This window comes from Dicentrarchus labrax, unplaced genomic scaffold, assembly GCF_905237075.1.
Source record: "Dicentrarchus labrax unplaced genomic scaffold, dlabrax2021, whole genome shotgun sequence".
NCBI classification, from domain to species: domain Eukaryota; kingdom Metazoa; phylum Chordata; class Actinopteri; family Moronidae; genus Dicentrarchus; species Dicentrarchus labrax.
In genome coordinates, this window is record NW_026136702.1 from 18,386,148 (window position 1) to 18,398,234 (window position 12,087).

At 40.9% G+C, this 12,087-nt stretch overlaps 1 long non-coding RNA gene across 1 annotated transcript in view; it reads left to right on the top strand.

Annotated features, from left to right (window-relative positions):
* Positions 1–731: 731 nt before the first annotated feature.
* Positions 732–12,087, top strand: part of LOC127375146 (uncharacterized) — a 32,851-nt gene continuing 21,495 nt past the window's right edge. Inside the window, exon 1 of the long non-coding RNA XR_007887313.1 lies at positions 732–788. This is a non-coding gene — a long non-coding RNA (uncharacterized LOC127375146). The remainder of the gene's footprint in view (positions 789–12,087) is intronic.

Consider the following 12,087-nt stretch of genomic DNA (forward strand, 5'->3'; position numbering starts at 1 on the left):
CCCTAATTTGCGGAGGAGGAAAACCAATAAATTCAGATGTGAGCGGCAGTCATGTTATATTTATATGAATATGCAAGACCATGGGTGGGACATTAAGATTAATCTGGCATGTATGTGCTTTTAACCAATTCTAATGTTTTTGTGTACGAGGGAGACGTGTGAGAGGAAGGTGAGAAGGTGCCAACGAAGTGGGCTATGCTTTCATGAAGGACCTCAATGGAACCGCAGTTTCGCTAATGATGTATCTAAATTTTCATGGTTAATGTCAAGTTACAAAAAAATCACTTTAAAAACTTAATATGCATGATCCTCTCTGATTAAAGGAAAAGAGGAGGACTGCTCTTTCCTCTCATTTTGATTATCAAACATATAATAACATAAAAACTGCCCCTCAGCGCTTCGGTTGTGGTGAAATTTGATTTGTCATTATCATGGCATCAGACATATTTTCTTTCTTCCCAAACCACATGGTTTAAAATCTGACTTGATTAATCCGTTTTTCTCAGGGCAGCACTGAAAGTTTTTGGTTTTTTTTTTTTTTTCTTGCCCACAGGTTTTTCTAATTTTCCTCTCGCTGTAATTTCTCTCCTAATCTCCTTCTTTCCCACTGTATTCTTTGTCCTGCTCTCTCCCACTCTTTTCTTCTGTTTCTGTTTTTCTCCCTGTGTGTTTTTCTCACCCTTTCTGCTCAGGTGTGCGGGGGGCCTGGAAGAGGAGGAGGAGGAGGAGGGGGAGGGTGCGGGGGGATTTCTCCAGTCGTATACCCTGCAGAGACACTCTCTCCTGGGGTAAGGATGACAGGAAGTCAGCCAGATGGCACAGAGCAGGTCTGCAGCATGTGACCTCCTCTCTGGAGAGACAGGAAGCGAGGAGGAGAGGAGGGAGGAGCGAAGAGGAGGAGGAGGAGGAGGTGGGGGGGTGAGTTTAAAGAAAGGAGGTGAAGAGATGGAAGAAAGATGTGAGGAGTGGAGCCGACTGAGCCTCTCATATATCAGTGTTAGCGTTTGTTCCACCAGTAAGATCAGGAGCTTTAAGATTGTGATTTATGGTAATATATATTGAAAGTCAATAACATTTTTAGATATATAAATTACCTCTGTCCTGCTTTATATCTCTGTATGATAGAACAGGGATTTAGCATGTAGCTGGTTCTTGAAAGCGTTTACATTCGCTGCACATCCTGTGTTTGATGGGTCTTCTTGCGGAAAAAGAAGTTGTCCGTGAGCAGCAAGTGATGAAATAAAAAAGACGTAACTTATAAGATAAGGCTAGAGATTTTCTTATTGTCAACACGTCCCAAGAAATGACCAAAACCAACAATGAATCAATCGTATGAACACATTTTGTGTAGCTAAATCCTGATACTGTATATCTCATTCCTGCGTGTCATCGAGCTCAATTGTTGTTTAGAAATGATTAAGAACACATCAATGAGCCACATTGTTCAACTGGATCATATTTTTATTTTTAAACATATGCACTGTAGTTATGCCTTAAGTGCTCCACAGCGCACCAAATATGTATTTATCCACGTTCGAAAATAGTCCCTACAAAGGAACTTCGCTGAAAACAACAACGCTCAGCTGTTTTATGAAATTATTTAGCCTTTTCTAAAAACAAAACAGTATATTTATTTATTTTTTAAAGAATGTACATTTTCAGTAAGAACCAATGGACATGGGGAAGCCAGAAAAGTAATGAAGTGAGATTCCATGTAGTTTTTGGCTTTTCGTGGGAATTGTTGACAGTAAGGAAAATATACCCTATCCAAGCCTTATCCTTTAAAAAGCCACCCACACTGTTTGATTGACATATGACTGATGACTTATTTAATCACTAAGTTACCATTGTGACTGAATGTACAGCAAATGTTGGAGTGAAAAAGGATATCATTAATTCAAGAGAACTGTTATAGAGCTTTAAAATAATTATTTACACAACATCAGCTAACACAGATGCAAGAGGGAAATTTAGGAAACAAATATACTGTAACTCAACATCAAAAGCTAATTTGCATCTCTTGCTACATGTCCCGTTCTCTAAATTCAATCCTGTACAGAGTCTATACAGTAAAACTGCCAGTTTGGTGACCTGGAAAAGACACAACTCCATTTCACCCAGCTGGAAGTCACATCACAAGTTAACAGCTCCAATTTGGTATCGACATTCTCAGTGTAAAGGGAAAAAATAAACTGACAAATTTCCCCACTTATTATTATTAACATTCCCATGCACACACAGATTTGCTCATCACATTGCACAAACTTCCATTTCATGCACAACTCCCTGTCTGCCCCAAACCAACCCTTTCCCCCTCCCTCTGTTCCCCTCCTGCCCGGGGTTGCCTTTGATCTAAATTTGGCCTCAGTAGAAGTCTTGTACACAGTCATTTTCATATGGAGGCTTTGAACACACTGATGGAGGGGCCGTTGCTGCCGCGCTCACTTTTATCCTCTGAGCCCTTTTCCCTCGGAACCCGGCAAGCATATGGCGAACACCCCTCACCGGAGTTTCCTACAACAGTGGGGACCGCCCACTCTTAACATCTCCTATTCCCCGAGTTCTCCCATCACTCTGGGTTTAGAGATGTTGGAAATTAGTTACACTAGTGTAGCTATGACAGCGATGCTTACGAGGCAAAGTTTTTTTTTTTTTTTTTACTCAAGAGGCTTTTAAATAGCCAAGTGTCAACAAACTTGAAAAATGAGCAACACAAAGATAAATGCGGTAAATTGATATCTTGATCTCACCCACCTGCTCTCCTTTCTTCTGAACCAGGTTCTATGTAGGCGGTCATCCAAGCGAACCACCAGATGACACACAGGTTTAAATAATATATATTCTAATATTAAATATCTATTTTAGGGTGGAAAACTGATTTTTTTGAATTTGCCCGTCACATTTTTCATTTCTGTGAGTGTGTTAAGGGACATGAAGATCACCTTTCTCGCTCTGGTCTTTCGCTTTGCTGAAACAGAAACCTGCCCATTGTTTGCTAACAGAGAGCTACAGTCTTTTGGTCTCCTCGTCTCGAACTGAGGAGCCGTCATCAGCTGCCAAAATGTCCGTCAAGAGACAACGACCAAAGCAGATCCACTGTATCACAGGCTTTTGGTCAAAGAGATCCAACTGAAAGGATACCTTTTGAAAAGCAACGTTCCCCTGATGCACGCAGAGTTCAGTCCAGAGAGTTGTGTTTCCCCTGTGAAGGTTTCTCTAAACGGGACAAAGATTTGACAGTCAAGGCAGTAAATGACGAATGAAACATATTAAAACCACCAATGAAAATTGGGAGAAAAACTTTTCATTCATCTTTAATCGACGTTAGGCAAAAGTCTTATTCATTTGGAGATGTGGGTTTCTTGGTAAGACTTTTATAAACGCTGCAGACACTTAATAGTATTTTTGGGCTGAAATAAACAAATATGAATGATTTTACATTCCCCTCAAGTGAACAGAAGGAACTTGTGAAATAACAATAAACTTTTAATTTCAATCAAAACCTGATTAGAACTGTCTAGACAGTCATTTTATTTAGTTGATTTCTGGGGATAAAGATTTTAATCTTTACATTGTTAAATAATTTTCTTGTTAGGGCTGTTACACTGTTCGTCTACGAAACAAAAATACATGTGTACTCCGGAAGGGATACAGCATTTATCTCATTACCATTTTTAAAATGTTTACAGCCATTGTCTTCCTTTACAGTGCAAACACCACGCTGTACATGTAAAAGCGCTGCCGGGGTTGTTTTCATGCTTTTATCTTAAATACATTCTTTCCAGATTGTTCAGCCCTAGAAACTGGTAATTACCATATATTATCACCTCCACAAGCTCCACCACTAGGGTTGCCATGTTTGAGGTAATTATATCACTCCCAAGTTGTCTGTATAATCACTTAACAGAAGAAGCAGCCCTGCATTTGTGGAAGCTTTGACACAAACAGAGTTTAAAATCTTTCCTTTTGCCTGGGGGATACACAGATAATATTTGAAATTCACAGGAAAACGTGGGCTGATGCCTGGCCATTTGGCATTGATCCCTTTTCTTTGCCTGGTCTGTGGAAGTTTATGACATTCTCCATAAACTGTTAGCTTTTGTTGACCGCAACCAAAGGAGCAGACATAAAGAAATAGGCAGTACTTCAGTGGCGAATGTAGTTGTTAGGGTGTTTACCGTCTTATCTTTTCAGCTAATGTCATAACCATGACAAGAAATCTTCACATGGCTAACATGACAAAAGTATGGTCAACCAATATCTAATCTATCAGTTCTTGTTTTTAATGTATTTAATCAAATCTACTGTGACTTACTGCCACTGGGATGGGTTTTTCTCAAAAGCTTTGGTTATGAAATTAAAGCATTTTTGCATCATGAGAAGTCTTTACTATATTCACATTTGACATATGATGACCAACAAATGTTTTTCAATGTGAACACCGAGTTTTGGAATGAAACTCTAACATCTATTCTTATAACTTAACCTCACCCTTACCCGGGGCCCATTTAAGGGTTTTAAGATTGTAAACAGCACAACCATGTTGAGACACATCAGTCTGTTTCCGTGCACCACAGACACCATTATCATTCCAACGCTTATTTCAGCTGACTGTGATATTGTGCTGCGTTTCCCTGTTTGGTGTTGTCTGGTTCCATCGCGCCAGCTGTTGGGTTATTTATAACTGTGGTTGCTGATCTAAATGAGCTTGTAATTAGGCAGCAATGCTTTTGAGGAGACATCCGCGCCTTCCCATCCATCCATCCATCCATCCCTCCCTTCCTTCTTCTCTCCATCCCTCTCCTTCGCCCTGGCTCTCACTCTCTCCCTGCTGTCCCCGAACACACCAGGAGACAGGCGCGAGATAAAGGGGAGACTTGACTTCACTGAATAATTGAAGGGGTTTTTACAAGTGAAACAGCTCGCTATCTGACCCCATAAAGGCACCACACGGGGCCCTATCAGAGCCTAACAGAGATACACACATGCATTTGCACACAAATGCACAGTAGTTGTCATTAGGTCAAAGGCTGAGCCTAAAAAAGCCAGACAGTTTTTAATTGGCTGCAGAGATCAGCATTGCCTACCATCAGCATGCTGCTGCTGACGTGCTAAAACTTCACCCTGAGCCTCTCCGAAGAGAACAACAAAACCGAGCTACTGTTCAACAGACACCAGAGGAGTTGTGTTTGTATGTTTTCCCTTAGCTACCAGACCCCCACCACCTCCCCGTCATTACAAAAGAAGACAGGAACATGCCTGTAAGCCGGGTCCCCCTCTCTCCCCGGTGAGCACCCCTTTACCTCATGCTAATTTCCAACTTTCAAAGCTTGTAAACTTTATCTAATTATACACAAGTCGATAGACTCCCTCGCCCGGATTTTTGGCAGGTTGTGGTGTTAATTTATGAAAAACAAATCTGAAATATGCAGATGTCTTTTGTGTGAAGCAGCTGTTTGGTCGTGTTGCCAGGTTTCAATCAGGCAGTCTCTGGGGATGCCTGCGTGTGCGATCTGTGGCCAAGGCCCCCCGTTTGATGTCTGACAGGGACGGAGGGACAGGGCTTAAGCAAGAGTGCTCACCCACAGCCAATCTACAATTACTGTACAGGATGTGTGTGTGTATGTGTACTTTTGCTGCTGTTGTTCAGGGCTTTTTTTTTTTTTTTACAATGACATAATATCGCAAGATATTTTCAGTTATTTATAAAAGTAATGAGGAATAATGAACTGTAATGCTTATATTGAAGCAAATTAGATGATTCTCTCCTCAAAATTGGCAGAAGAAAGGTCTCAAAATACACTATGTTATACTTCTGTATGCAGACAACTTCATTTTGGGCTGAATTTGAGGCTCGCATTCCCTTCTAAACCACAGTCCCAGAAGTATCTTTCTCCTTTTGACCTTTTTAATACAAACTGCTTTTCCTTGTTCCTTGTTCCTCTCTCACAGTTCTTTACTTGCCTGCTTCCTCAGAGGATCCAGCAGATAACAAATGGATTCATTGCTTATGCAAAATACAAGATTTAAGTGAACTCTGTAATTAACTCTTCCATGAACTTTGATCAGTTTTATAATTTGAAGTAAAGGATGCCTCTGAAGGCTGAAGAAACACTGAGAAGTTTTAACCATCGAGATGCCATGGCGCATTTGCATCGAGCGTGTTCTGACAAACGCTGTCAGCCGTATTCATTGCTAATTTATGGCGCTCATTAAGTGACGGGGAACACACAAAAAAATGGAGTAATTATCATTTATCTTGATATATTATTTACTAGGGATCATTTTCCTGCTTGGTTGGGGACTGGGGTGAGAGAGACGGAGGGGAGGAGGAATGGTGGGGGGGGGGACCACAGGGGTTTGGAGACAGCTGGCATGAGAGAGACAGAGGGTGATAGAAAGAGACAGGGAGAAGGAGAGATGGAAGACAAGAACGAGACAATGTGATGAACGTGTTTGAAATGATGAGGATTTATTTATTTAAGTATTTATTCAAGGCAGCATCACGCATGATTTAGTATAAAAATATCAGCCTTAATCACAAAGTGTGGCTACAGCAGAAAAGAGAGTCCCACACTCTTTATTGAGGCCATTTGTCCAAATTAATTTCTTGGTTACTTTTATTCACAAATTTAATTATTTCAATGTCTTATTGGCTAATCACATTTCCTGCTTACATATTATACCAAGACATTATCTTACAGGTATGATAAGCAATGGAATATGTGTGATAATAGAACCAGAACTGCTTTTTGACATAACCAAGCCAACATCTAATCAATATATGGAGCATATGACATCTGGAATATGTATGATTAGAGATGTAGAGAAAAGAATGTGACTGGCCGGTTCAGCATGCTTTGATAGATCCTTGTTAATGTCATGTTTGAAATAGAAATAAAGTCATTTATTATCACATTCTTTTTGACATGCGTGTAATTACCAGAAAGAGCCACTGTTTATAACTGTCAATAAAAATACAGGCAACCTAACAGGCCTTTGCGCTGCAATTAACGTTCGATCTGGAAGAAAATCCGCTTTACCACAGAATCAGGTAGAAGACGCTTCAAGAGTAAACAAAGGTAATCGTTTCAGCGTCTCTTTCAGTGTCTTCTGTCTGATCAAAGAAAGCAAACACAACCACAAATCCGAGTGGAGACATCCTCTTATATAGGAAATGGTCTTCATTTGGAAAACCTTTAAGAATACTTAAAGGTGATATAGAAGCATCCAACTGTCTTGATTAATGGTCTTATCTGTTTGATGATATGATGATCCTCATTCAGTATATGTTTTAAAATGACTATGTATAATAGCTTTAAGTTATGATCGCTATCAGAAACTATACTGTGCATGTATTTCTGTATTTTCACATTTTATTGAAAATTATGAGAGAGTCTTTGGAGGCTGATTACAGAGGAACTTTTCAGAAATGATTGGTGGCAAAAGTTTTTATGATTACATGCACAGCAGCAGATAATCTCTCCGATATGTCTCTGATGTCCTGCTATGTTTTTTTCTGCACCTCATTACACTAGAGCTGGCTGTTAGTCATAACAATGTCACTGCGATGGCACTGTAATTAACATTATGAATACTTTGCATCCCTGCCTTGTTTTTCTTTCTCTACAGCCTTTACATTTTTCATTCTCTTTCTCTTTTTGTTAGCTCCAACTTCACCTAATCTCCCCCACACTTTCTCTCAGTCAATCTCTCTTTCTTTCCATCCATCCTTTTTGCTGCTGGTCTGTTTATTTATTGCCTGCATCTCATTTTGCTCTTCCTTTCCATTTTCCTTTCTCAGCTTTACTCCCCCTCTCCTGTTCTCTGTGTTCTTCCACCCGTCCTTTCTCTCCCTCTCTGCATCTCCAAGTTTTTTCCCCTTTTGTGGCGCGGTGACAGATGCCTAATTGAATGATGAATGTCCCTTTATTATGCTCTAATTGAACTGCTGGCTCTTTGATTGGCTGGTGCTCGTGCGACTGGGCTCGTCTGATTGGTTGGACGGATTGTGTCGAGGGTTCAGGGGTGGGGTGCTGGTTGGCTGAGTGCGAGTGGCGGCTGGCAGGAGTGGCAGCCCTACTCTCCATCTGTCTCCTCACACACACACACACACACACACACACACACACACACACACACAGACAAATACGCTTACACAAACACACAGTCTTACTAGTGACGAGCAACCTACCCCCCATCACCCCAGCCTTTCTTCTCACCTCTCACACAAGGGAATGATGTGGGTGTTACAGAGTGCACATGCTCTTGTGAATCTTAATAAATTATGCAAATGCATACTGTTGATGGGCCAAATATTAATTATAAGCATTTTTTGGTGTTTTAGTGTTTTCTGATTGCTGACACTTTGCCCTTGCGGTCGTGTCGTACTTTTGTCCAGCCTGGTGTTGCTTGACTCAGCTCCCTCACTCCGACACCTCCCCCTTCCTGCTTCGCCTCCTCCATCCGAGTAATCTTACTCATGCACTCAAACACACACATGCGTTTAATCTCCCACACAAGCAAGGACACATACATGCACTAACGCACACTGAAATCGCTTGCAGCCAATGTCCGAAACATGAATAGACACGCATTAAACGCACAAACATACGGACACACACTGGTGGGTGTCTTGGACCGGCCCTGACCTGACAAGCGGGCGATGAAGATTAATGCATCTTCTCTGAGTGACAGGCTGGGGAATTGAAGGGCAGAGGGCCTCGTTAATCAAGAGCCTGACAGGTGCCATTCAGGCCCTCTGAACAACCGCAGCTCCCACCACCCACATACACTCACAGACACACACAGACACCCATTAAGACACAAACATAAAGCCTCACTAAAGCAAACCTACACACATTCCTCACTATCACAACCCTCACTCTCTTTCCTCCTTTTCCTACCGCATCCACTTTTCCAGTTGAGCAGGCCCGGCGTTAAGCACAAGCAGACTTAATCATGCACTGCCAGAATTAAAACTCATTCCTCAGAGCCAGGCTGCCAGCACGAAAATAAGAAAATCAGTCGGGCGCTTGGCAGGGCTGCCCATACTCACCGACAATGGGTCTTTTCCGTTCTCATTTGTAGGGGCCTTGGAGCTGAAGGGGCCGAGCGGGGCCAGGCTTTATGATCATTCATTATAATTTACCAATAATGCCAAGTCCCAGGATCATTACTAGCCAACCATTAATGATTCATTCCCTAATTCTCACTGAATTTCTTCTTGGATTCAGGTCCAGAGGCGTAGGAGGGTAGGATGTATCTGTATTATCTTTGGTTAAATGGGCTGTCTTTAATAAAGACATTGTTTGAGCATTGAACGCTGTGCTTTTTCAGTGTGGTCACACGAAACTAATAGCTAAATGGTATTGTTTCTAATTGATTTCACCCATTAAATCCAATTTATTAGGTAAGGACAAGGCTAAAGGAGGAATTTTAAACTGAAATAATCGAGACACGGTGTGTAAAAGATGGTGCGTGTCAATATTTTCAGGCTACGCGTGCCATTTTGTGTGCTGTGTTCAATTTCTCTTTACAAGTGAACTAGTGGGCAGCACAGAAAGGGGAAACTAAGGATAAATGTAAAATATCTCTAATAAACAATCCCACTTCAAGTACAGCGAACCATTATTAAAACCTCAAACATACAGTTGACAAATGTATCTTTTTGTAATAACAAATTAAATTCTGGAATTAGCAATTCTGCCTCAGTCTTGATAAGTGTTAAGTTGTAATAATGAACAGGCACTTTTTATCATTTCTACTCGCAGCAATAAAACAAGACCTTATACTGTATCTCTTTACCTGCCTCAGAGTGCTCCTGTGAGCCTACGTTCGTTTTTTGCAGTCCGCTTTTATTAGCTAATGGAACTTAATATTTCATGAGCTATTAATGGAAACCCAGCTTGTAATTAGTACTGCATCAGAATAATACGGGCATGTATCTTCATTAGGCATCAGAGCAAGTATTTTCATCTTCATTACAGCCTCTCCGCATCATTTTTCACTCTCTTATTACGCCTTTGTTTTTGTTACCCGCTTGTCGCCGTGTGCTCGTTATGCAGTGGGATGGTGGTCGATGGCCACGGGCAGGATTAAAAACATGGCCAGCTTTTACAGATGTTGAATAACGATCCTGGAAGGACGCACTCAAATCAGCCCCCTTATCTTCTCAAGGAGCGTCACTTTCTGTGATTAAGGTGCTGCAGATTGGCCTTTTTTTTAAGTTTAATGTAAATAAATATTGACAATGACGCCATTGAAAGTATTCATTATTTCATTCAGCGAGGGCAGTGGACGGGTACTCAGCTCTTTACTCTGCTTCACATCTATTGACAAAACCTACTGTGTGTTTCCAGGATGAAAAAAAAAAGCCTGATAGAGATGAGAGAGGTATTAAACAAATTGTGTTCAGATCATTCAGCACATAAGCTCTCCATCTCAACGATGCAGCCACATAGTTAATGACAGACAAGACCATTGACCTTTGGACACTCTACTCACTGTAATAGTATTTGAAATGTCAAGCCCCATGTAATAAACTATGGATGTGCCTGTATATGGTGTTTTGACAGGACAAATTACTCCAGGGAATGTAGAAGAGACATTTTCTTTGAAGCCTTTTGATTTTTTTGACATGTAATTCCCATAATACTTGGGATAGCATATCACTAATTTTACATTAAAACTGTGAATTGCTTTCTTAAATTCTCACCTGTAAGCTCTGCGTGTACAACAAATTTAGAAAAAAGGCTTTCTTTTTAACTTTCCATCAGTAGGTGTGATTATCAGGAGTTTATTACTGCTCACATGTGGAATACAGACGACAATTTCCAGCCAAAGGCCTCAAGGGCGCGCATCATTGTAAGGCAGCCATTGCTCTTTACCATGGCGATTCATGGGGCCTCTATTTCCAGTTGTATTATCTTAATTGTCTTGGCAAGTATGTTCAGCGGTTATATTATCAATTTATGGCCCCTCTTGCCACCCCATTAATCCAGCCGTTAAAACACTGTAACCAGTGGCTCAAACTCTCTGCGAGAGGAGCATAAACCTGTCCCCGGATCGCCTGTGGCTCTGGAGGCAAGATAGCGCTGTGATAGAGGAAGGAGGGGTGCTATTTTTCTTAAACATTTTTCTGCAGGTATCTTGTCATTGCAGAGACATCAGTTGGAGTTAAGTTATTGAACGCTGAAGTAGAGGCAATATAGAAAAGAATCATTTCTGCATATCTACTGTTGTCATGGCACTGGAGAAGTTATTTTTCCTCATTGCTTATCTGTGAGGATGGCAACAAGGTTATGCATACACATTGCATATTGAGTGAGGGATAATGTCGAGCAGGCTGGTTTTTTATCAAAGATTATGTCACAACACAATGAACGGGGTCTCAATCCCAGCAGTGTAAACAAATCCATTATGATTTCTGTTTAGCCTCCAACCAACAGGAAAAAGGTTTTAATGTGTCAAACAAATTAAAAGTATTTGAGAGTGTATGTTCATTTTTGACTTTGGGAACAGTTGAACTCAAGGTCCACATACTAGCTTTTTCCAGACTTTCAACCACATCTAGAGGAGGTCATTCACATCAGCCACCAACGACCGTCCTTAAAAAGAGAAAGAGGTTACGATCTCCCTAGACGACCACCTGTTATTATGTGACCAAAGCTGACAGCTAAATGACAACTGAGCAAATTCCATTTGCTGATGAAGACTGTGAGACGCAGTTGAGAGCACTGAAATACAAGTACACAGAGTTAAGATTAATTTGACAAACAAAATGTATTTTTGTTAAATTCTTCTAACTTCTTAATTAATATGATATGAATCTACAAAAATGACCACCTCTTTTGAAAGCAGGGTGATGTCAAACAGTGGCCGGACCCTAAAATGCCTTCACTGTGTAATTTGGATTCCATTTAACTGTATTGGTTGTAAATGGAGGAAAGTTTCTGTTGGTTTAGTCCTGAGATATTTTGAGACCAAGTTGTTTGAAAGCTTTTGCTGCTTATAGTTAGAACTGTGAGAGACACACATGCACAGCCTGTAGGTGATGTCATATGTCACAGGCCAAAGGTCCAATGC